Below are 26030 nucleotides of genomic sequence, written 5' to 3'. Positions count from 1 at the left end.
ATTAGATTGATGTATCCAATGCAGTCAGTCATCTGGTCTAATGAGATTTCCTGAAATGAGGAGGATCAGATGAAGGATTAATCCATTTTGGCACCACCTGCCCCATGACTGAGTTTGTGCTTCTCTGTATATGTATGTGTGTGTGGATTCTTTTGATAAAAGAACCATATAGATCCTTTTTCTTGGATCCTGCTAATGGCAGAGAGAATACCAAACAAGATTGTGGTTTTTATGCCCTTTTTGGCAGAAAAACAGAAAAACAAAACACCTCGTTAGCACTGTGGTGAGGAATAATTAATTCTACAATGCCCAGGGGAGCTGTACATGGCATACAAATGACTTCTCTTGTGTTTCCTCAGAACAAAGAGGAATTCCTGCCCATTTGTCCAGCACAAGTGTCCCTGCACAGGGATCATTGTTGTGCACATTGCTAAGGACTAATGCACACCATGGAGAATGAGAAGACAATGACTTGTGTGTGACAAAGGAAGCAGATTTCATTAGGAGTCATTGGTTTCCATGGAGACATACTTCAAACATTTTTTTTGACCAGTCATTAAAAACACAAGGGTCCTCCATAAGCAAAGCAGGAACCTCACTAAACTTAACGAATGTCTTTTGTCAGAGGCCCCAGGACTGCCTTGATCCATTCACACCATCTTGTTATGTAATTCAGCCTACTGAAACTGATACTTGGACTCTTTCGAGATGTAACCTTAGGTCATTCCTTTGATGGTCTATTACAGAAGCTGCATTCTCCAGACCCACAAGGGCCAGGGGCTACACAACCACTGTCAAATCGCACTGTCACTGACAGATGGCAAGGTCATTGCTGAGTACCTCAACTCAGTAATGTTTGTTATCACTACATGGGATCAGGTTGGTCTCATTAAAGGAGAAATGCAACTTTAGAAAAAATAATAAATGCACTTTTTTTTTGCTGTTAAAAAAATATGCATTTATTATTTATTTTAGTTAGGAGCCTATAAGACAAAGGTCTCCAAACTTTTTGAACAAAGGGCCAGTTTACGGTCCTTCAGACTATAGGAGCCAATGGGAGTAGAAAATGTCCTGGCATCCAGTGAGAGTAAACAATGCCTTATCTTTGGTGTCAGTGGAAGGACTTGCACCCAGACACATCCATTGGATTGCCAGACAGAGAAGCGTGATTAGTAATTCCAGAGAACATGTCTCCACTGCTCTAGAGTCCAGTGGTGGCGTGCTTTACACCACTGAATCTGACACTTTGCAATGCACTTGGTGATGTAAGGCTTGGATGCAGTTGCTCAGTCATGGAAACCCATTCCAAGAAGCTCTCTATGCACTGTTGTTGTGCTAATCTAAAGGCCCCATGAAGTTTGGAGGTCTTTAGCTATTGACTCTGCAGACAGTTGGGGACTTCTGCGCACTGTGCACTTTAGCATACGCTGAACCCACTCTATCATTTTACATGGCCTACCACTTCATGGCTGAGTTGCTATTGTTCCCAGTTGCTTCCACTTTGTTATAATACCACTAACAGTTGACTGTGGAATATTTAGCAGCAAGGAAATGTCACGGATGGACTTATGGCACAGGTGGCCACCTATCATGGTACCACGCTTGAATTCACTTCTGAGAGTGACTCATTCTTTCACAAATGTTTGTAGAAGCAGTCTGCATGCCTAGGTACTTGATTTTATACACTTGTGGCCATGAAGTTGGAACACCGGACTCCAATAATTTGAAGGGGTGTCCCAATACTTTTAGCAATATAGTTTACATAAACACCGTGTTCCAACAGTAGGCCATAAAGAAATGGCACTTTATCATGAGAACAGCTCATTATAGGGAGAATTGTAGCATATGTGGGGTGTATGGGTGGAACCAAAGGAAAGCAATGGGGTGAGGTTTAAACAGGAAGCATAGGGGGAGATTTGCTAAAACTGGAGCTTGCAAAATATGGTACAGATATGCCTAGAAACCAATCAGCTCCCAGGTTTTTTTGTCAAAATCTTAATTGAACAAGCTGAAGTTAGAAACTTACCCCACACAGATGCACCAGATTCTAAGTGCTCCTGTTTTAGTAAATCTCCCTCATAGTATATTTGCAGTAAGCACACATTTTAGGTTTTTATTGCACTGTTTAAAGTTTTACTTCACCTTTACAGAAATAATGTGATGACGCTGACCAATCAAAATCCATTTGGTCTGTCTTGGAAACACTACTGAAGATGCACAGGCAATTCAAATCCTCAGACTACTGGAGGGGGGGGGGGGGGAGTGTTCATTGTTGGTTCACCTTTACATTTTTTCTGTAAAGGTGAACTAACCTTTTAAGTGCTTTTTCACAATCACATTTTTAGATAGTTGTTCTTCCATATTTTTGGTATTGAATTCATTAAAAAGATGTTGGGATTAACCACAAGGGGGAGCTTTGCATTTGACTTGGTCTTACTTAAACTCTCTGCTTATCACCTATTGAGAAATAATATCAACCTCACAGGGAGTACATTGATTTTACATTGTGAGAATGAGCAATAAAGTAGAACCCTGGAGTAGCACAGCAATGCAGGATGAAGAGCCTGTATATGCAATAGGCAATTATGGCTGACCCCCATCATACTTATGTAATTATAAATTATACACAAAAAAATGTTTTTTTCCTAACTAAAACATGCACAAACATTTTTAAAAGGCTCGAGAAGTCATTCTGTTTAGTAACCCCTAAAAAGCTCATCAGTATCAATGAAGGGTAAAGATAAAACAGTTGGCACTAAGTTATTAAACAGTGCAGAGACCTTCCAAGTGATATTGTAATTAATCATGGCTCCTTTAATCAAAGCATACAGTAATTAGCTGATTAAAGAATACAATGTGTATTACAAGTGAACTGCATTACAAAATAAATTCAGCTTTGGTTGTCTTACATCAATTGCCTTTAGGAATTGTGTCGATTTGTTTGTAATCAGTTAAAAGAAATTAAAAAGACATTGTTGAGGAGTAAAGCAGATAGACTTCTGTTCTACAAAGAATAATTTACAGAAAGTAGATGTCAGTGTTCACTTCTGATCGTGTACAGAAAATTCTGAAGTTACAAAGTGATTTATTTTATAATAAAAAAAAGTTTGCTTTCCAGTAATGCGATCCAGAGCGAGGCAAAACTCCATAGCGATGTTGTCTGAATTTGCTGTCTCAGTCCTAAAGGCTGCCAACGTGAGGAAGCATGTTCCAAATGTAAGCAAATGACAGACGAGCATATATTTCTTGGATTATGCTGCATCTAATCTGGAGCACGTATTTCCTATGGCCTAAAGGGAAAGCACACTAAAACTGAGAAACGGTTGTAAAAAGTTTCAAACCTCAAAAGGTAGTGAAGGATGGGTGTAAAATGAACCTTTCTTTTAGGCTCAGTTCACACTAGCTTTGGCAGCAGGCGTCAGACAGGCATTTGGGAAGTGTTTTTAACGCTTCTCAAATGCCTATGAAAATTCTGCAAATTTATTTATTTCAGGTTCTTACAGAGCGTCATCAATTTACGCAGCGCTTTACATATATATTGTACATTCACATCAGTCCCTAACCCTCAAGGGGTGTAAAATCTAAGGTACCTAACTCACATTCATACATACACATACTAGGGCCAATTTAGACAGGATCCAATTAATCTACCAGCATGTCTTTTGTAGTGTGGGAGGAAACCGGAGTACCCGGAGGAAACCCACGCAGGCACAGGGAGAACACGCAAACTCCAGGCAGGTGGTGCCGTGGTTGGGATTTGAACCAATGACCCTAGTACTGCCAGGCATAAGTGCTAACCATTTAGCCACTGTGCTGCCCATGGCAGTACACAGTGCTGTTCACAGCAGTGGCGGACTGACCATTTGAAAACTCGGGCACTGCCCGAGGGCCCAGGGTCAGAAGGGGGCCCCATGAGATGCCCCTGGTACCTTTTTTATACGCTTTTTTGAGTTTGGGCAAAGACACAGGGGCTCCATGACCCCCTATTGCCTGGGGGCCCCATGAGTTGTCAGTCCGCCCCTGGTTCACACTGAAGCGTAGCGGCAAAATTGATGCCTCGTGTGGAGTCAGGAGGAGTTGAAGCCTCCCATTCAAGTCTATGGTGCCGCTCCACAAATGCCTGGCAGGCGTTTGCGAGGCGGTTGTGGAGCGTTAATACCATTTAACTTCATTATAGGCATTTGTGGCATTTGTGGTTTTAATGCTTGGCAAACGCCTATCAACCACCTCAAACCACGCATGGGGCGTTTTGGGAGCGTTTGAAGAGCGTTAAAAATGCTTCCCAAATGCCTGTCTAACGCCTGTCAAACGCTATAGGGGCGTTTGGTAAGTTAGAAATAAAGTCAAGTGTGAACGAGGCCTTACCCATGCAAAATGACAGCTGGTAATTGCTTTGTAGTGCATAGCAGAATCTGTCAAAATGTAGCACCTGTGTAAAATGACACTCGCAGTTACTCTGCAGGTGTCATTGAGTTAAAGGGAATGTATGGTCACAGCATACACTGTCATTTTATCAGTGCCATCTTAATATAATCATAGGCCCCTGGGCAAAGTAATGCTCTGAGGATCCCACCAGGGAGATTGTTTCCTGCGGCTCGTGTAGCACATGGCAGCAAAAAGGGGGTGTGGCTGAATTGTGCTACTTATTGGGCATAGAAGGACTGCAGGGTCCCCCTATGCACCTGGGGACCCTGGGCAGTGCCCAGGTTGGCCCGTTTGTTAAGACAGCCCTGTGTTCTATAACATCAGCATTGCAATAACTATACAAACAATAGTTATTATTGACAATCCAATATAAGTTTACTTGAAAAATCTCCTTTCATGTTGTGAGTTCTGCCTGTCTGCTGGCCATTTCTTTCCACAACTTTCTGGATTCCATGCATGCTTTGCAGATTCTTCTCTGCTATTTACTTTCTATTTCTAAGGACTACATATCCCATGGTTGCTTGCTGCCTGCAATCAGTGATTCCTGTACTGACTCCGCCTCCTGAGACTCCTCCCCTCTGTACTTCAGAAGGCAGGCTCTGTGAAATGTGTGACACGGCAGTGCTACTCGCAGGGCATAGTGAATACGTGTAGTAAATGTGTGGGGAGCTTCATAAAGTTTACAAACTTCAAGATTGTTCAGAATAGGTGAGAAATAACTGAAATACAATGTGGAAAGGAATATGTGCTTTTACATTTTGGCCATAGAAACACAAAAATACAGTGAATGAATGAACCAATGTATAATTTTACTAGTTTATTCATTTGTAGATCAAAGGTATGGTTTCTGATCTGCATGTACCACTACAGTATATCACTTAAAGAAATAAAGAAACCTTTAAGTAAAAAAAAAAATGAAATGTATTAACCCATGATTAACCCTAAGTTAAAGTGATTCTAAAGGTTAATTTTTTTTTTTTTTGTAAAATAACAAACATGTCTATACTTGTCTACAGTGGTTTTGCACAGAGCAGCCTGGATACTCCTCTTCTCAGGTCTCCTGCAGGCTCTCCTGGCTACTCCCTCCTGTCGGGTGCCCCCGCAGCAAGCAGTTCACACATGGAGCCGTGGATTGGTTCCGCCTCCTCATTGGTTGACTGGCTGTGTTTGACTGGCTGTGATTGACAGTAGTGGGAGCCAATGGCTCCCACTTGCTGTCTCAGTCAATCAGGAGGCAGAGACCCGTGAGGCTGTAATTTACATCACTGGATCGCGATGGGGCTCAGGTAAGTATTGGGTGGACTGGGGAGCTGCTGAACACAGAAGGTTTTTTACTTTCATGCATAGAATGCATGAAGGTAAAAAACCTTCAGCCTTTACAACCACTTTAATATTAATCATTCCTAATGAACTCCTTCCTTTCCTTCTCCCCTGATTTTTTTTCTACTGATTTTTTTTTTATTTCTATTTTTTTTACCATAAGGTTTTTTTTTTGGTTTTCATTAATTAGTTTGTTACGTTTTTCAGTGTCACATAACAAGAAAATGTGCAATTTAAAAAAAAAAAACAAACCATCGTTTTTTTTTTTCATGCAACAAAAATGGTGAAACATATGAGCTATAGGAGGCCTCAAATGTGGCCCCTGACATCACCAAATGGCCACACATGATATTCAAGATCTGTAATGCTTGAGAGAACTGTCAGAAACCGCAGACCTAATAGAGAAAATGACGGTCAGACTGTGTGGACCTGCTACATTTTTTGGCTGTGGATATGCTGCAGAAGACAATACGAAACTGGAAACATGTTACATGAGGCTAATTAATGTTCCTGCTACAGGCTGTAAAGCTCTGAGAGCTGAATATTATATACCAAAGGGCCGCATGTGGCCCTCAGGACACAGGTTGGACACAAGGGGGGTTATTTACTAAAACTGAAGAGTGCAAAATCTGGTGAAACTCTGCATAGAAACCAATCAGCTTTCAGGTTTTATTGTCAAAGCTTTATCGAACAAGCTGAACTTAGCAGCTGATTGGCTACCAGGCACAGCTGCACCAGATTCTGAGGGCTCCACTTTTAGTAAATCTACCCCAAGGGGTCAAGGGGATAAAATATCACTACTTCTGACTCACAGTGATGATGTTACTGCTACTTTGCCAAGGTAATATCTGTGTTTGCAAAGACATTTGGAGTTCAGCTTAAAGTGATATTAAAGGTTTGGCTTTTTTTAAAACAAAAATACCACAAATGTCATACTTTCCTGCTCTGTGTAATGGTTTTGCACAGAGCATTCCAGATCCTCTTCTTCTCGGGTCCCCTGCCAGTGTTCTTGGCTCCTCCCCCTTGATCAGTGCACCCAATAGCAAGCTACTTGCCATGGGGACAAGGATATATGCTTGCTCCTGAGCCCTGCTGTATACATCCATAAGATACATAGATCTGCGGCTTTGCCCCTGCTCTCTTCTCATTGGCTCACTGGCTCTGATTGACAACAGTGGGAAACAATGACTCCTGCTGTCTCAGCCAATGAGGAGAGGGAGTCTCAAAGGTTCCCGTGCCCATCGCTGGATCGAGAGGGTGCTCAGGGAAGTATAATCGGAGGGGCTGGGGGGGAGCTGCACCCAGGTGGTTTTTTACCTTCATACATAGAATGCATAGAGGTAAAAAACCTTGAGCCTTTACAACTGCTTTAATCACTTTCTGCCTACCTGCCCCCTCTCTCTATTTAAGCAACCGGTTCAGGAACTTTCAATATCAGCTTAAGGCTGGGCATACACTATACATTTTATTTCCAATTTTCTGTCCAAATTGTGCCCAATTTCCTTTAGATTTACGTTCAACCATGTAGTGCAAAGGCCTGCCTAATTGGATACAATTTAAAGCGTTTTTTAGGTTGGACCTCATGTTATGTGGTTTTTGGTAAATCTAAAGAAAATATCTAAAGAAAATTGTATAATGTATGGCAAGCCTTATAGTAAAATCTAGCTGGCATGCAGAGATTGATTGAAATGTAACCAACAAAGTTTACTGGTAACAGAATTATGTGTATAAATGGTGTCCAAGGCTCTGCTTGCCATCAGTTTGCCATGCTTGCTGAGAAGGTGCCATCACTCCGACTTCTCAGGTGGAACGTATTCTCAGCCCTGCCATTTCAAAGCCAAATGATGGTGTCACACAGCCCCAATGGATTCCTTACCACGTACAATAAACAAATAGAGAGACACAGACTACTGTCATTGTATTTCTGAGGGCTGAGCGCAAGCCAATCCCACCAGTCTCACCCAGAACTGAAATCTAAGTTTTGTTTGGAATATTTCACAAACATCTCTATTGTGGGAATCTGTTTATCTTTGGTTATTTGAAGCTGTGGAAAGTGTGGGAATTTCTGGCATTCTTCATTGTTCCTGCCTTGCGGAGATGGTGAATGTGTAACGGAACCTGGTGCTCCTTGCCAGGACAGAGCAAGAATTCCTTTCCAGGCAGTTCTCCGCATGATCCATGTGGGTGTTATGAAAGCACATCACACGGTGGAAATCTGCGGCAGAAGAAATCAGGGGCTTAACACAGCTCCCATTACTTTCCTGTTTTCTTTTTTACATCCTCACAACACTCCGGGGATTCCCCTATCCACTTAGCAGCAGCTTAGAAATAAATAAAACCCATAAACACACAGACAAAAACAAGAGTGAACAATCACAGCCCGCTAAGAAGGCGAACGTGAGAAATAGGCATGTCCTTTCTAGAACATACCGGGCCATGTCCAAGTAGGTGGGAGGGTGCCACTATTGTGTCACCCTGTCTATGGTGGAGTACCGATCTTCTAATGAACAAACTCACACCTTCCAGATCCAGTGTGCCATACCTTTGCTCAGTGCCAGGCAGGGGAGGACTGAGAATTCATGGGGCCCCCGGGCAATAGGGGATCATGGGGCCCCTGTGTCCTGGCCCACACTCAAACCACACCTAAAAAAGCCTATGATGGGTACTAGGGGCATCTCATGGGGCCCCCTACTGACCCTGGGCCCTCAGGCAGTGCCCGAATGGTCAGTCCGCCCCTGGTGCCAGGCTTGGATCACATCTATCCATGTTGGGAACGCTCTCTAAATCCCAATACATGCTTTAGCAGACGCATTGATGCTTATTGGCACCCCCACGCCTCGGGAAATGCACTTGTCAAACCTCTGGGTGGCGTGTGCTTTGACATGGGTCAGCGATTACTTTCGCATCTCGCTGAAATGAATGGGCTTGCTCAACATGCGACACGTGAGAACGTGTGAAAACAGCGCACGTTACATCTCGCCATACTGGTGTGAACCAAAAGGGGTTATTGTTCCAGGTCCCCTGCAAGAAGGGGAACCGCTTTTACAAAACTATAATTTAAAAATGTTTTTTTTAATCCTTTCCCTGCCAGACCTGGCGTCCCTTCAATCAGGTGACCAATGTGATCAGCTGGTAGTAAATGGTAAAAATAGATATGCAGCGCTAGATATAGATTAATGGAAACCATGAATGGTGACTGATACAAATGCCAAATAACATATTGATGTCAGCAAAAAGGTAAGAATTTGATAATGTGCTTGTTACTCCAAAACTGACAGTGATGCGACAGTCAAAGGACCAAATGATGCAAAATAGCACTTGATGTTCCGTGATGAAAAATTGCTGGCGTGAAGTTGTAGTACAATAATGCACTTACCAGAAGTACATACAATCTGAGCGTTGTATGTATATATAATCCTTAGTGGCATCCGGGTCTGGTCATTGTTTATGGTGACATCCGGTGTTGTGGCAAACTCTCAGGAATGATGTGATTCACACTTGGGGGTCACCTCAGATTCACCGGCAGGTCCAGCGTTCTCCAGACTCCTGATGATGCTCTTCAAAGTGCTCCACCTTGAAAGGCTCGCAAAGTAACGACCCAGGGGGCAAAATAGTACCAATAGTGTAGTATTGCTTTATTGAAAGTAAAGGATCCAAAATAAACTATATTGCACTCACATGAATATGAAATGAATGGCCATCAGGCCTTCCTCACAGGCTCATATAGATTCTAGGGCGTCAAATTGAAGGATTCCCCTGACATGTTTCGTGCGACCAGCACGTTCTCAAAGGGGTGAATCCATTCAAAAAGACGCCAGTTAAATACACCCAGCCGCGCGTTCGCAGAAGCGCCACGCGCCACTCAACACAACTGCGCATGCGTGAGTGACGACACACGCCGCAGTCATTGATAGCCAGCGCGCACGCGAGAGCGCGCCACCGGCCGCTTCGCCTCTGCAGATGCCGCTCCCCCACTGGCCAATGCGCATGTGCGGGCGAGCAGGAACACAAAATAAAAACATACCACTCAGCTAATACTTACAGGCATCAGGTGATTCAGATTTTCATCCTTAAACAAGTCAACAATAATGACTTGGTTTTTGTGATCAGCTGTCACAGTGCTCACATGATCAGTAGCCAGTCCCATTGACTCCCGATCATCAGTATGGACCACTTTGAAAGCTCGGTTACTGTGTTGGGAGCATGCAGTGAGTGTACTCAGCACAGAAAGCTCTGCCGCCCATGCAGCGATGCTGGAGCCCATCCAATTTGCCACCACACATATGCATTACATGGGGCAGCAAAAGGTTACAAGATACTTACCTGCTCTCTGCAGTGGTTTTGCACAGAACAGCCCAGATCCTCTTCTGCTTGGGTCCCACGCTGTTACTCCTAGTTCCTCCCCGCACTGTGTGCCCCCATAGCAAGCTGTTTGCTATGGGGGCACTTGTGCGGGCTTGATCCTGAGCCCTGCTCTGTGTCCATTGAGAGCCCCACGCTCCAGTCCCTCCTTGATGGCTGATTGTGTATAACCATGTACCATACACACTTGCCATGTTTTTCCTATAAAATACCGTTTTCTTCTTTTGTGCATTACAGCACTGCTGATCACCTCCAGCCTCTTTCAGCCACTACCTGTCTACATGCAACCACTTCAAGGGATACTAAAGGTTCGCTTTTTTTTTTTGGGAAAAAAACAAACATGTTATACTTACCTGTTCTGTGCAGTGGTTTTGCACAGTGCAGCCTGGATCCTCCTGTTCTCAGGACCGTGTTCCCAAGCCGCTGCTCTGTGTGTCCATTCACATACGGAGCCTTGACTTTGCCCCGCCCCATCTCTCTCCTCATTGGCTGAATGGCTGTGATTGGCAGCAGCGGGAGCCAATGGCTTCGACTTGCTGTCTCAGCCAATGAGGAGGCAGAGACCCTGGACAGCTGAGGTTCTTGTGCACATCAATTGATCTTGATGAGGCTCAGGTAAGTATTGAGGGGGCTGGGGGCACTGCTGCACACAGGAGGTTTTTTACCTTCATGCATAGAATGCATAAAGGTAAAAAAAACCTTCAGCATTTACAACCACTTATGCTGGTTCACACTGGTGCGATTTCAGATGCGACTTAAGTTGCACAGAATCACATGACAAGGGAAATCACACTGTTTACAGTGGTGCCCGTTCACATCAATGTGGTGTGATTTTGGAATAAAGGCTCCCGTGCTAGTTTGATGGAATTTCAGGTGCGATTTGGTTCCATAGAATATGCTAACCTCCTCCAAAGTTGCATCCCAGTAATGTGAACCAAGCCTCAGTGTTGGTTGCAGATCTTTGCACTGGGTGACAACACAGAAGCACAAGTTGTCACTCATAACAGGAAGTGTCTACACAAAGACTTTTGGAGTAGGATCACCTGGTAATCACTTATTGGAAGCTGCAGGTTTTTTTTTAACTGCTTTCGACAGCCCTGCGCAAAATCATATATATATATACATGAAATTGTATTTCCAGGTAGGTGGCACCATTGGTGACTTCAGCTGTAAATCACCAGGTCCTGGCTGGAGATTTCACGCCAGTACCTGATGATCGCCAAGAACCACTGACCGATGAGAGGTCTGTATGTAAACAATTCAGATTTCTCGTCAGCTTCTGCACGCTGCTTTGTATTGCTCTGCATAGCAGAACAATACAAAGCAGCATGCTTACACAGTAAAGCACACACTGACAACATAGTAAAACAACATACACAGTAAAACACACACAGCACACAGTTAACCCTTTGATTGCGACAGATGTTAACCCCTTCTGCCCAGTGCCCTTAGTACAGTGTCAGTGCCCGGGGCAGACTGGCCATTAGAGCACTCGGGCACTGCCCGAGGGCCCAGGGTCAGTAGGGGGCCCCATGAAATGCCCCTGGTACCTTTTATAGGCTTTTTGGGTGTGCTTTGAGTGTGGTCAAGGACACAGGGGCCCCACGATCCCCTATTGCCCAGGGGCCCCATGAGTTGTCAGTCCTCCCCTGGTCAGTACTTTTTATTAGCACTGATTGCTGTATTGGTGTCACTGGGGATGTAAGTGACAGTTAGTCAGTCCCCCCCCCCCCCCCCAGTGTCAGAAGTGCCCCTGCTATAAGTCGCTGATCGCCGCCATTACTAGTATAATTTTTTTTTTTACAAAAATCCCATTATCTATACAGCCATTTGTAGACGCTATAACTTTCACATAAACCAATTAATTTACACGTATTGGGATTTTTTTTTTTTGCAAAGACATGTAGCAGAATACATTTTGGCCTTAATGTATAACGAAATTTGATTTTTTAATTTTTTTACTGGACATGTTTTATAGCAAAAAATCAAAAATATAGTTTTCTTTTCAAAATTGTTGGTATTTTTTTGTTTATAGCACAAAAAATAAAAAACGCAGAGGCGATCAAATACCACCGAAATAAAGCTCCATTTGTGGGGAAAAAAAATTACATAAATTTAATTTGGGTGCAGCATTGCATGACCGCGCAATTGTCAGTTAAAGTAACACAGCACCGTAGTGCAAAAAATGGCCTGGTCAAGAAGAGGGGTAAATCCTCTGGAGGGCAAGTGGTTTTTAACATGTAAAAGGTAAACAACAACCCCTAAATTTACTGCTACTTTTGTTACTGCTTTCCCAGCCAAAGACTCTCTGTCTATCCAGTTCTGAGATTTACACAGCTCTGTCACACAGTACAATTCTGTCTGGCAGGGAGACCTGATCTTTCTCTCTTTTTGGCTAATTAACAAGTGCAGGTCTTGCCCCTCCCCCAGCCTGTGACTGGACAGTGGAAGGAGAAATAGCACAGTGATGAACTCATCTCCCTATCACTCTGCTTTCTCTTTTTCTCAGTACATTGGTTGTTAGCACATGAGCACTACATCACAACTGACTGGCTCTTTGTGCTGCTTCTCTTTCTCCCAGTCTGAGCTCTGCTGTACAGTGGATTGCTGGAGGCAGATACCGAGCCAAATTCAGGTACTTGCTCTGCTTGCAATTGAAAAAAATTAATTTAATCTGAGTTCACCCTGAACATGTATGACAGCACATATGCGTCTGTGTGTTCTATGTTGGTTAGGGTCCTTTCACACGGATGTTCAGTCTGTGTCCATCTGTCAGTCTCTCAGACGGATCCAGAAACAACCCCAATGTATTTCTATGGGCAGGCGGATGTAAATGGAGGATTATCTTCCTACATCCATGTCTGTTCAGGTCTGTTTTTTAAATGGAACACGGCTGCTTTCTTTTATGTTTAGATGGATCTGAATGGATGTAAACAGGTGCCGTTTGTTTACATCTCTTCCCAGAGGCGGACATTTATGGGCTGATTCACACCACAGTTTTCTGTGTTCCAGATGCTATTTTGTGGTTACACATGTTTTTGATGCATTTTCAATGCGTTTCAGTGTGGCTTTTTCCTCCTTTTTTTTTTCATTTCAACACTAGAAAAATCTCAGGACAATGTGTGTTATGGTGCATTTACATGCGTTTTAATGCGTTCCATGCAGAAAAAATGCAGCATGTTCCACTTTTGTTGACTTCACTGGAACTGCACTCGTGTAAAATTAGATTGTAAGCTCTAACAAGCAGGGCCCTCTGTTTCCTCTTGTACCAAATTGTATTGTAACTGGAATGTCTACCTTCAAACTCCGCAAACTGTATAATAATAACTAAGGCCATTGGAATACATGAAAAACACTGTGCATGCGTTTTTGATTCAGATTAAAAAAAAGGAATCTGTGAGCAGATCTACCTCTGTTTGGTCACATATAGGCTAGGTTCACACTTAAGGTGGGAATACATGATTAGAAAATCAACTGATCGGTCATCCGATGACCGAGAGGCGTTCGTTCATTGGTCAAAATCATGGCCCACATTAACCAATCTAAAAAAATTGTTCATCAGGCAATACGTAGTGTTGATGTCTTCCGTACAAGTGGAAGTGATGCGGTGTGCATGTGACCTTGTAGCCACGCCCTTCCGGCCACAACGAGCGATATACACAACAATTACCAGCAATGAGTATAATATCGTTTATTACATATCTATATACATAAATAGTGATGCATAAAATATAATCTGCACAATTCTGGTTTCATTATCTCATTAGGCCAATCTACTTTTAACATTTGGATTTTATGTTCGTGTTTACGAAGATTCCTTGGACATAAACATCCGGGTCATCTTCTGTTTCCGCTCATGTGTGATAGCGCTTGATAGATTTTTTTTTGAACGACCGTCATACCACCGGATAGAAAATCGGTCGTTCGTATGCAAAACTACAACATTTTTCACTGTTGTTCAACCGGATCTTTTTGTTGCGCTTTGCATTGTTTTCTTGTTGCTAGGCAGATTAAAATGCAAAACGCATAAAAAAAAGCAGCAAAATGCACTACATGCTTTTCTGCAGTGTCTCCGTTGAAGTCTATAGAACCAAAAAAACACAACTTTTTGCATTTAAAAAAGTCCTTGACGCTTTCCAAAAAACGCACCGGGTGAAAACATGGAGATGTGAACGTGTCCCATAGGAAATCATTTAATGAACTGTAGTGCGTTTCTGCAAAATGCAAAACGCTGTGGAAAATGCATAGGTGTGTACAGGGGCAGACTGACCATTTGGAAACTCGGGCACTGCCCGAGGGCCCAGGGTCAGTAGGGGGCCCCATGAGATGCCCTTGGTACCTTTTTCATAGGCTTTTTTGAGTTTGGGCAAGGACACAGGGGCCCCATGATGCCCTATTGCCCGGGGACCCCATGAGTTGTCAGTCCGCCCCTGGGTGTGTACCTAGCCTTATGTAGTTTTCAGTGCATTTCTCGGTTTGCAGAAACACACTACAGTTCATTTAACATGATTTCCTATAGCTCTGGTTAACATCTCTACGCTTTGAGACAGTTTTTGGAGAGGGTTAGGTTCAACAGACTTCAATGGAGCCTCATCAAAAGAGCATGCGGAACGCGTTTTTTGTGCGTTTCCTGCATGACAACAGACCCGCCCCCAGCAACATACACCGCGTTCCAAATTATTATGCAAATTCTATTTAAGTGTCACAAAGATTAAATATTTCGTTTCTCAATTTAACTCATGGATGGCATTGTGTGTCAGGGCTTTTTTGATCACTGAAAACAATCTCGGACACCTGTGATAATTAGATTGGCCGGTGAGCCCAATTTAAGGAAAAACTACTAAAGGAGGGTGTTCCACATTATTAAGCAGAGCACGATTTTCAAGCAATATGGGGAAGAAAAAGGATATCTCTGCTGCCGAAAAGAGCGAAATAGTTCAATGCCTTGGACGAGGTATGAAAACATTAGATATTTCACGAAAACTTAAGCGTGATCATCGCACTATTAAGAGATTTGTGGCTGATTCAGAGCACAGACGGGTTCGTGCAGATAAAGGCACATTGAGGAAGATTTCTGACAGAGCCATGAATCGGATCAAGAGAACAGCTGCTAAAATACCATTACATAGCAGCAAACAGATATTTGAAGCTGCTGGTGCCTCTCGAGTCCCACAGACATCAAGGTGTAGAGTCCTCCAGAGTCTTGCAACTGCGCATAAACCTTCTATTCGGCCAACCAATGCTCACAAGCAGAAACTGCTGCATTGGGCAGAAAAATACATGAAGACTAATTTTCAAACAGTCCTGTTCACTGATGAGTGCCGTGCAACCCTGGATGGTCCAGATGGATAGAGTAGTGGATGGTTGGTGGACGGCCACCCTGTTCCAACAAGGCTGCGATGTCAGCAAGGCGGTGGTGGAGTCATGTTTTGGGCAGGAATCATGGGAACAGAGCTGGTCGGCCCCTTTAGGGTCTCCGAAGGTGTAAAGATGACCTCTGCAAAGTATGTGGAGTTTATGACTAACCACTTTCTTCCCTGGTACAGAAGGAAGAACTATACTTTCCGTAATAAAATCATCGTCATGCATGACAATGCACCATCTCATGCTGCAAAGAATACCTCTGCATCAATGGCTGTTATGGGGATAAAAGGAGAGAAAGTCATGGTGTGGCCTCCATCCTCCCCTGACCTCAATCCTATGGAGAACCTTTGGAGCATCTTCAAGCAAAAGATCTATGAGGGTGGGAGGCAGTTTACATCCAAACAGCAGCTCTGGTTGGCTATTCTGACATCTTGCAAACAAATTCAATCAGAAACTGTCCAAAAATTCACAAGTTCAATGGATGCAAGACTTGTGAAGCTGCTATCAAATAAGGGGTCCTATGTTACAATGTAACGTGACCTGTTAAAATGTTGTTAAAAGTTTGATTGAAATAGCTTTTGATTTCAGTAAATATGCTGCAAACACAACAAATGACAATTTTCAGTTCTTTACGACCTATAAAGTGTTTTGAAACTTACTGTGCGTAATAATGTGGAACAGTGCATTGTAAGTGTTTTATGTTTAACAAAAATACTGTTATTAGGAGGTTTGTTCAATAAAATGTGAATTGTACTCTTAATAGTTGATAACATGAGAATTATGCTGACTGTTATTTACATCAATTATTTAGGTAAATGAGAAAAATATAATTTGCATAATAATTTGGAACACGGTGTAAAGGGCTCGTTCACACTTGACTTTATTTCTAACTCTTGCCAAATGCCCCTATAGCATTAGACAGGCGTTAGACAGGAGTTTGGGAAGTGATTTTAACGCCCTATGCGCGGTTTTGAGGCGATTGATAGGCATTTGCTAAGCTTTAAAACCTCACCACAAATGCCTATAATGAAGTTAAATGCTATTAATGCTCCGCAAACGCCTGCCAGGCGTTTAAGGAGGGGCACCATAGACTTGAATGGGAGGCTTCAACTCCTCCTGACTGGAGGAGAGGCGTCAGTTTTGCCGCGATGTTAACGCTTCAGTGTGAACAGCACTGTGTGCTGCCATGTGCAGAATTTTAATAGGTGTTTGAGAAGCGTTAAAAATGCTTCCCAAACACCTGTCTGACGCCTGCTGACAAAGCTAGTGTGAACTGAGCCTAATACATCCCAAAAAGCAAGTGAAAAAATGCAAAATGCATAAAAAAAAAATCAGCCATAACCTGCATGTGTGTGACAGACCCAACCAGGACAAGGGCTTTTTGGAGGGGACTGCAGGCCCCTAGTCCCCCTAGTTCAAAAGCCCCTGTCCTGGTTGGGTCTGTCACAGTGTGAACCTAGCCTTAGCCCGGGTTCACATCTGTGGGGTTGTGCGGGCCACGATTGGTGCGGGCGGAGTCCATTTGAATGGACTCCGATGCCCTGGGTCATGCAGGGAAGAAGTCCCTGCACTTCTTCTGAAATCGTAGCCTGCATGGGAACCTCGGTTCCAACTACGGTTGTGATTTCCAGTGTGTGTGGCGTGCCATTAGAAATAATGGCACCCGCCTGCTGGCCCCGCATTCCTCTATGTGGGTGGTGCGGCTGCACGGATTTGTTGTTGCGGGTCCCATAGCAGCACCACCCGCACATATGTGAACTAAGGCTAATGCAGGCCATAGACGGGTCGAACATCGGCTGATTTTTTGAGGTTCCTCCCCATTTCGTTTATCGGGCATGCTGGAAAATTCGTGGAAAACGACCGATTTTCGAAATCATTATTATTATACAGTATTTATATAGCGCCGACAATTTGCTCAGCACTGTACATTACAATGGGAGACAGTACACGAGACAGTACAGTAACAATGCAATTCAATATATGAGGGGTTTGAGGGCCCTGCTCCTTGGAGCTTACAATCTAGGAGGGAGGGGATAGTGGTACAGGAGGAAATAGCTGTGGGGGATGGAGTGGTGGGAAGAGTGGAGGAGATCGGCAATTAGCAGGGAGTGGGGTAGGCTTCCCTGAAGAGATGGGTTTTCAGGGTGTGCCTAAAGGTGAGGAGAGTAGGTGATAGTCTGATGGATTGGGGTAGGGAGTTCCAGAGAATGGGGGAAGCCCTGGAGAAGTCCTGGAGACGGGCATGGGAGTAGGAGACCAGGGAACTAGAGAGTAGGAGGTCTTGTGAGGAGCGGAGAGTATGTTTTGGGTGGTATTTGGATACCAGATCGGTGATGTAGTTTGGGGCAGAGTTATGGACAGCTTTGTACGTCAGTGTTAGCATTTTGAATTTTATCCGTTGTGCAATCGGAAGCCAGTGGAGGAAATGACAGAGGGGGGTGGCGGATACGGAGCAGTTGGTAAGGTGGATAAGTCTGGCCGCCGAATTCAGGATAGACTGAAGCGGGGATAGCCTGCGGTGAGGTAAGCCGGTGAGGAGGGAGTTACAGTAGTCAAGTCATCAAGTAGTAGTCAAGTAGTCAATGAAATCATTGGTGGCACCATTGGATTACAGAACGAACGTTTCGATTTTCGGACGAAAAAATCGTTCAGAATTCGAACAATGCATGGCCTGCATTAGACGGAGTCAGAGGTAGGCAGGTATACACAAGTCTTCCCAATTGACATGAATGGGACAGGTACACCCGACCCTTGCACAGTCGTAGGCTGTATCACACCCACATTAACAAGGCGTACAGATGTGCATTAAGCCAGAATGCCTGCTGGTGCACCATAACGCATGTAAACTCACCATGAAGAGCGTCAATGTGTTTAGGTGTGCTATGGCACACTGAGGTCGCCTCATGCACACTGGACGTTATAAAAACGCCTGTAGCGTTAGCTGTAGAATGCTGCAATAAAAACGTGAGTTTTTTCCCAGTTTTGCATTAGCTTTTTTCAGTGTCTGCGGTTTTTAGCAAAACTGTACTCCCACAAAATCTTCAGGCTCAAAAATGCTGGATAGCTGCGTTTTTTAGCGTTAGAGAATTTTTACACCTAAAAAACTAAAACGCCAGTACCGTTAGCTGCAGAATGCTGCATTAAAAACATGAGTTTTGTTGCTTTTTTAGCTTTTTTTGCATTAGCTTTTTTCAGCGTTTTTTAGTGGTTTTCAGCGTTTGCATTTTTTAGCAAAATTAGACTCCCGCAAAATCTTCAGGCTCAAAAACACTCATAAATGCCAAATAGCTGTTTATTGTAGCGTTTTTCAACTTCTATTAGCATTTTTCAGCTTTTAGTCCTCATGCACACTGGATGTTTTGAGAACGCTGGTAACGTTAGCTGTATAAAGTCACGTTAAAAACGTGCTTTTCAGCTTTTTTTTAGCATTTTTGCATTGGCATTTAGCGGCGTTTGTGTTTTTTTTAGACCAAAAAAAATTTGGGTGGGGGTGTCAAAAAAAAGTCCAAAAACAACAGTTTGCAGCCTTTTTACCATGTTTTTCAGCGTTAGAGCATTTTTACAGCTAAAAATCTCCTCTAGAAAACCACTAGTCTGTGTGCATGGACAGATAGGATAACATGCTGGGGGTTTACTGGCTGTAGAAAAAAATGCCAAAAGCCAAAAACAGCCACTGTAAAATAAAAAACATCCAGCGTGCATGAGGACTAATACAACGCAGTGCAACACGCCATGAAAACGCATGACAACGCAGATTAGCGCATATCTACGTGACTTTCCATTGCTTTCAATGGTGGGGGACAATGTTTAGCTGTGATGAGCACAGAGCTCCGTGTGTGAGTTTGGGATGATCCCCTCCATGCAGAGGAGTTCCCCCCCCCCCCCCCCCCTAGTGTAGGGATCCCCGCACTCTCCCCAAACCTACGCGGACCGTCTGACTACCAGTCTGGAGGAGGCGGGTCAGGTGACATCACGGGGGCGGGGATAGGCCGGCCGGGCGGCTTGCTGGCTGCTGCTGGGGCTTTCAGTGCACGTTCAATGAGAGCCGGGGGAGGGAGCTCTGTGTATAACGGGGAGAGGAGAGACCGGTGCGGGCTGATCGCCGGACACAGCCATCCATCCATCCATCCATGGGGTGAGTGCAGCTTCTTCATTGTGATCTATGGAGCCCAGACGTCTCATCCCAATACCGGGGCAGGGGGGGTCCCAGCACTGATCAATGGGGGCTGAGCTCACAGGAGGAGGGGGGTCTATTGCTGTTTATGGGGGATGTAAGGCAGACAGCCTGCCAATGAAAGGTTATTCTGAGCTTTTCATTGTACTGGGCTTGTATGCCTAGTGATGGGGGAGTACTTGATCACGTGACTGCACCCCCAAATCCATCCCCAGTGTTCTATGCAGATTAGTTTTGGAAGTTTTAGTCTTTTATTTATAAATGTTTATAATTATTTATGCAGATGAGTTTTTGGAAGCTTTAGCCTTTTTATACATTTATATCGTGTAGGCATTATATTATAAACACAGATGAGTCTTGGAAAGTTTAGTCTGTTACAAAATGAGTTTATATTGTAAATTTATGCAGATGAAATTGTGAACATTTTAGTCTCTTATTTTCTATATATATATATATGTGTGTGTGTGTTTAATACTATAATAAATATTATATAAATGTATTTATATTGCATGTTTATATTTTATTTATGCAGTTTTTGGACGCTTTGGCCAAAAAAATATATAATAAATACAAATTTTAATTTGTTATATAGACATCTAGAAGTTTTGGATATTATAAAACTTTGTAGTGTTTTAGCATTATTTACTCCATCCTGCTTTATCAGTGTTCTGGGTCCATTGATGCAAGCTGGAGCTGAAGTGCGCAGGGGGGGGGGGGGGCTGGAGCTGAAGTGCGCAGGGGGGGGGCTGGAGCTGAAGTGCGCAGGGAGGGGGGGCTGGAGCTGAAGTGCGCAGGGGGGGGGGCTGGAGCTGAAGTGCGCGGGGGGGGGCTTATTTGCTTAAACTGGAGAGTGCAAACTCTGGTGACACTGCATAGGATCCAATCAGCTTCCTTTTTTTTTCTTAAAATTTAATTGAACAAGTTGATGTAAGAAGCTGATTGGTTACCATTGACAGCTGCACCAGATTTTGCACTCTCCAGTTTTAGAAAATCAACCCATTGTTACAATAGCAACTAGTTAGATGAACTAAGATGAAAGCTGAATGTTGCGCTTTTTCTTCCACTGTGAGGCTGTGTTATTGCAGTTGCTGTGTCTTCCAGGTGTGATTTCATGCAATAACCTCATTCCTTCCAGTGTCCAGGAAAAATAATAAAAGTTCCTTCTGGTAGTGGTCTTCCTATGGCAGCTGTGTTCTGCTTTCTGTCCACAGGGGGCAGTAGATTGGCCTCACGTGTCCTTTGATGACAGCAGAAGTGTGTTTTATCTTCTTCCCCCATCAGTAAGTTCATAAAGAATAATCAATGACACACCATGTTTGAAGTCTCAGGGAAGGGGGATCGGTGGTTGGCCTGCAGCTGTGTGCTCTGCACTGGGATGTATTGTGATTGCATTGGGGATGAGTACAGAGACTGGTAGATTGGGGTGGGGGAAGGCTGTGATTGTATCTTCAGACAGACCACCCAGCCTCCTAGGGAGGACAGCAGTGTCCTTCAGCTGAGAACAGAGTATTGTGCTCGGCAATGTGTTGAACTTATTTTTTTCTAGCTGTACTGGTCTTTGTTGCACTTCCAGCAGAGCTCCCATCTTAGTTATTTATTACAGACATTAATACAGCCCCAGCAGTGTATGCAGCACCATATATTTTCTACATTCAAATGAGTCGTTGTCCTCAAGAAGCTTACAGTCTAAGGTCCCTATCTCTCATACGTACACACATATTCGGGCCATTTAACCAAGCAGTGTTTCTGAGGAGGAAATCGCCCAAACAGAGGGAGAACATGCAAACTCCATACAGATAATGTCCTGGATGGGATTCAACTCAAGGACCCTAGCGCTGCAAGGCAGAAGTGCCAAGATTAAGATTAAAGGCAGCAAAAGAATAACTTTTTGTGAAAATTCATTGTCTTGTTCTTGTTTTTGATATTTTTTTATTTTGTGGGTGAAGGCTGTAATATGTAGCTTTACCTGCTATCAACTTGTAACTGTTAAAGCAAAACTAAACCCTCCTATTCTTTTTCAGCCAAGGAAGCTGCCATCTTAGCCTCTGTTTGATCTGCAACTGCCCTGGTTCTGCACATGTGATCATTTATGACACCAGCCATTTGATGGTGACAATTTGGTTGAGGACACAAGCTAATGTGATAGCATCCCCAGCATTCTAGGAATGTAACTGTTTTTATGAAACCATGAAATTGATGGGTTTAGTTCCGCTTTAAGGGCCAATTCACACCAGTGCGTTGATCTGCGCTTTTGCTCAGCTGTAAAATGCAGATCAACGAAAGGACAAGCAATCATTTCCAATGTGTCCTATTCACACCATAGCACTGCATTGACCTGCTTTGCTCTAAAATGTAGTTTTAACCCAACAGATGTAAGTAGATGTCAGTGCAATGCAGAGGATATCCTGTGAAAATGCAGTAACGCTTTAACGCACGCTAAAATACATGTCAGCCTATGTCAAAATGTAGGTTAACAGACGTCAGTGTGTTACTAAAATGGATAGAAATGTGCATCCATTTTCTATACATTTTAGCGCAAGTCAGTGGGAATTGACCCAAAGTGCAGTCTCTATTAATAAAATGTAATCTATCCCCCCAGAACATCTCATAACATCAGACTAAGGGCTCGTTCACACTTGACTGTTTTACCAACGCTTGCCAAACGCCCCTATAGCGTTTGGCAAGTGTTGGTCCGGCGTTTGCAGAGCGTTTTTTAATGCTCCGCAAACGTCCGCAACGGACCAGAGGCGTCTGTTTTTCCGTGACGCTAACACTCCCGTTAGAACAGCACCATGGACTGCAATGTGCAGAATTGTCCGAGGCATTTGGGAAGCGGTAAAAACGCTTCCCAAACGCCTCTCTGCCGCCTGCACACAACGCTAGTGTGAACGTAGCCTAAGTCACCGGTCACACTGCTGCGATTTGTGTGTGATTTCTGAAGACTTTATTGCTACTTGTGAAGATTTTTAACAATTTCTTGCAATTTGCAATGCGATTTCCATTATATTCTTTGTATGTGACATTGCCGCAAAACTGCAGAAAAAGTAACGCAAGAACTACTTTAGAAATCACGCTGCAGCAAAATTGCACATGTTAAGACACTGACATTCACATTCATTAGATGCGATTTCATTAGCAAATTGCACCGGTATGACTGTGCACTTAGCCCTGGTTCACATATATGTGACCTAGCGGGCCGCGTTTTGCACTGGCACGAGAAACCGTTCATTTGAATAGACTCCCGTGCCCTGTGATACGCAGGGAAGAAGTCCCTGCACTTCTTCTGACAACGCTACCTGCACGGGAACCTTGTTTCCCAGTATGGTTGCGTTGTCCAGTGCGAGCGGCGTGTCACTAGAACTAATGGCACCCACCTGCGGGTCCACATTCCTCTGTACGGATATTCGTGCAGATCCACAGCCACACCACCCGCACATGTGAACCTAGCCTTAAGAAAACAACAGGCCACAGATGCAGTTCTGAGTCCTCATGCACACTGGACATTTTTACAGCGGCTGTTTTTGGCTTTTGACATCTTTTTTCTACAGCCAGTAAACTCCCCAGCATGTTATCCTATGTGTCCATGCACACAGACTGTAATTGATGTTCTTTGCCTGGAAAAAAAACCCAGGACTAGTGGGTTTCTAGAGGAGTTTATAGCTGTAAAAACACTAACGCTGAAAAATGCAGCAAACCAGCGTTTTTGGATGTTTTTTTTTTTTGGTAAAAAAGAAACCGTTAAGACGCAAATGCGGGAAACTGCCGCTAATTGCGGCTAAATGCTAATGCAAAAACGCTAGAAAACGTGACTTTACACAGCTAACGTTACCAGCGTTCTCAAAACGTCCAGTGTGCATGAGGCCTACTGTCATGGCCAAGCAGTGTTCTGGTAACCATAGCAGCTGTTGGGTAGCCATTGTCTTCCTGTGCAGTGCGCAGGAACCCCCACTGTCAATGGATCCACACATCTACATTTGGATAGGCAGGCTGTTCTTTTCTCTAGGTGCATGGTCAGTAATGAAAAGGATGTCAGCTTCCTGATGGCTGCCATGGATACCAGCATGCTGTCTAGCTCAGGCATTTGCTTCTCAGTGTTTTTTTTTCACAGACTTTATCTGCTGTGATTTTCTAAGTCTGCAAAAATCAAATCAAATGTGAGGAAATTTAAAGGAAAAATCAGATTTTTTTTTTTTTTTTTTCCTTTAAGGGACTTGTTTAGTAAGGTCTTATGGCTTATGCACATGAGCGCAAAAACCACTGCGTTCAGACCAGTACAGTGTGTATCTCTACCAAACTGAACTCCGCAGTATTGTTTATCGGGGGCCCATGTACACAACTGCATTGTGCTCCGTAATCTGGTTCTGCGTTGAGTTGCAGAACATCAAAGTAGAGAATTCTGCATCCATGGTCTGTATTTCTGCATAATTTACTTGTTCACACTTATAAACATGTGTATGTGTGTACATTCGTGTGTACATGCTGGTGTTAAAAATTGGACTACAGGAGGGGAAGAAGATTTTTTCGGTGTGAATGGTTTACAGGCCTAACCGCATGAAAATGGGAACACCTTAGTGCTCCTTTACTCCATATGCATTGAGTTGCGCTGGGCAACCTTGCCCAACACATAGACTAGACAATTTGCCTCGAGTCCTAGAAAGTCCATTTTATACCACTGCAAAAAAAAAAACATGCAGTTTTTTTTTTTTCAGCTTCCCATGTTATGACAATTTTTACATTGGTCCAGCATGGATGTGCCATACCTGTGGGATCCCCTGGAAGCTGGAAATCACTGTAGTAGACACAGCTACAGTGATTATCAACAGCATGTGTGTTGGGTGGCTGCCCTGCCGCTTAGTGAACACTGGAGGTCATTTGCTTGGTGCCATATAGAGAGCACTTTGCATTTCCTCAGTAAATGAAAAGTTTTCTCTGATTGGGCAGGGTGGAGACGTGGGTCAGGGACATCACCATCTGCACCTTGACGGAAGTGTTCTATGAATGGTGCTCACGCCAAGCAAGTGGCCTCCTGCGTTCACTAAGCAGCAGGGCAGCATCTCAGCACCTGGAACTTAGCGGCGATCGTGTCTACTGATTTCCAGGGATTGGCCAGGTATGGCACATGCATACTTGCAATAATTTAAGCTGGATCAATGTAACTGTGCCTGTGTGGGTTTCCTCCGGGTACTCCAGTTTCCTCCCACACTCCAAAGACGTGATGATAGGTTAGTTGGATCCTGTCTAAATTGTCCCTAGTATGTGTATATATGAATATGAGTTAGGGACCTTAGATTGTACGCTCCTTGAGGGTTAGGGACTGATGTGAATGTACAATATATATGTAAAGTGCTGCGTAAATTGACGGCACTATAGAAGTACCTAAAATAAATAACTATGCAAAAATATGCACACATGGAATTCAGCTTTATTGAAATGTTACTTTTAATAAAGTTGCAAAAAAGAAATTGGTGCAATTTGTTATTTATGACACATCGGTACCTCTCCCTTCACTGTACACAATAGAGCCCTTAAGCCGGCCATAGACAGATTGAAATTGGGCCGGTTCAGCAGAAACTAGCTGAATTTTGATCCATCTATGGGCAGGATGGTTGTACCGAAACTGATCTATTGATCAACTTCAGTATAACTAGCCTTTTGGGTCTTTTTCATATGATCACTGCTGGCATTGTATTTTGATTGCAGGGAAACCTCCTGCTATCAGAATATAATCGTGCAACGGGAAGGATTCCCCCATCGACACACCGTGGTTGAAGGACAGAGAGAGGCATAATCTGTGGCTAGCCTAGGGGTCTATTCACACCGGCCGCAGCATTCCAATGCATTGTGGTGTAGGATCACTGCAGTGTCGATGCACCTATCCTGGCACATTGAACTGTTGTTTTTTTGTTGTCGTGTTTTTTTTTTTTTTTTTTTTTTTTACATATTAAGTTCTATCGGTCACCGCACGGTTCGAGGTGGTAGATTGCCTTGTACTTTCTGCCAGCAAATTGTGTGTGTGTGTGTGTGTGTGTGTGTGTGTGTGTGTGTGTGTGTGTGTGTGTGTGTGTGTGTGTGTGTGTGTGTGTGTATGTATGTGTATATATATATATATATATATATATATATATATCAGTATTTTATGAGCCCTTAAAAAGTTTACGTACAAATGCAATATTTTATAATGCCCAAGAAGAAAAGAATCTGCGATTTCACTACATGTAGCTGAGGTCTGATTTGTTGCACGTGATTCTTCTTCAGTTAATGGCACTTTGTCTTGGATGTAGATGGCGCCTGTGTTATGGTCTTGGCACTGAGAGATGCCCCAAGCTGATATAATCTACTTGTTAGCATTCTACAAGGTAACTGATGATCTCAGGATGACTCATCC

The 26030-nt window shown here is 43.6% G+C and overlaps 1 protein-coding gene across 1 annotated transcript in view; it reads left to right on the top strand.

Moving 5' to 3' along the window:
- Window positions 1-19475: 19475 nt before the first annotated feature.
- Window positions 19476-26030, top strand: part of LHFPL2 (LHFPL tetraspan subfamily member 2) — a 184920-nt gene continuing 178365 nt past the window's right edge. The window contains exon 1 of the mRNA XM_089658361.1: window positions 19476-19606. The gene's annotated coding sequence lies outside the window, so the exon portion shown is untranslated. The remainder of the gene's footprint in view (window positions 19607-26030) is intronic.

Source organism: Staurois parvus, unplaced genomic scaffold, assembly GCF_062004578.1.
Source record: "Staurois parvus isolate SC_StPar_1 unplaced genomic scaffold, SC_StPar_1.0 ptg001065l, whole genome shotgun sequence".
Taxonomy (NCBI): Eukaryota; Metazoa; Chordata; class Amphibia; order Anura; family Ranidae; genus Staurois; species Staurois parvus.
This window is presented reverse-complemented; position numbering and strand designations above follow the sequence as displayed.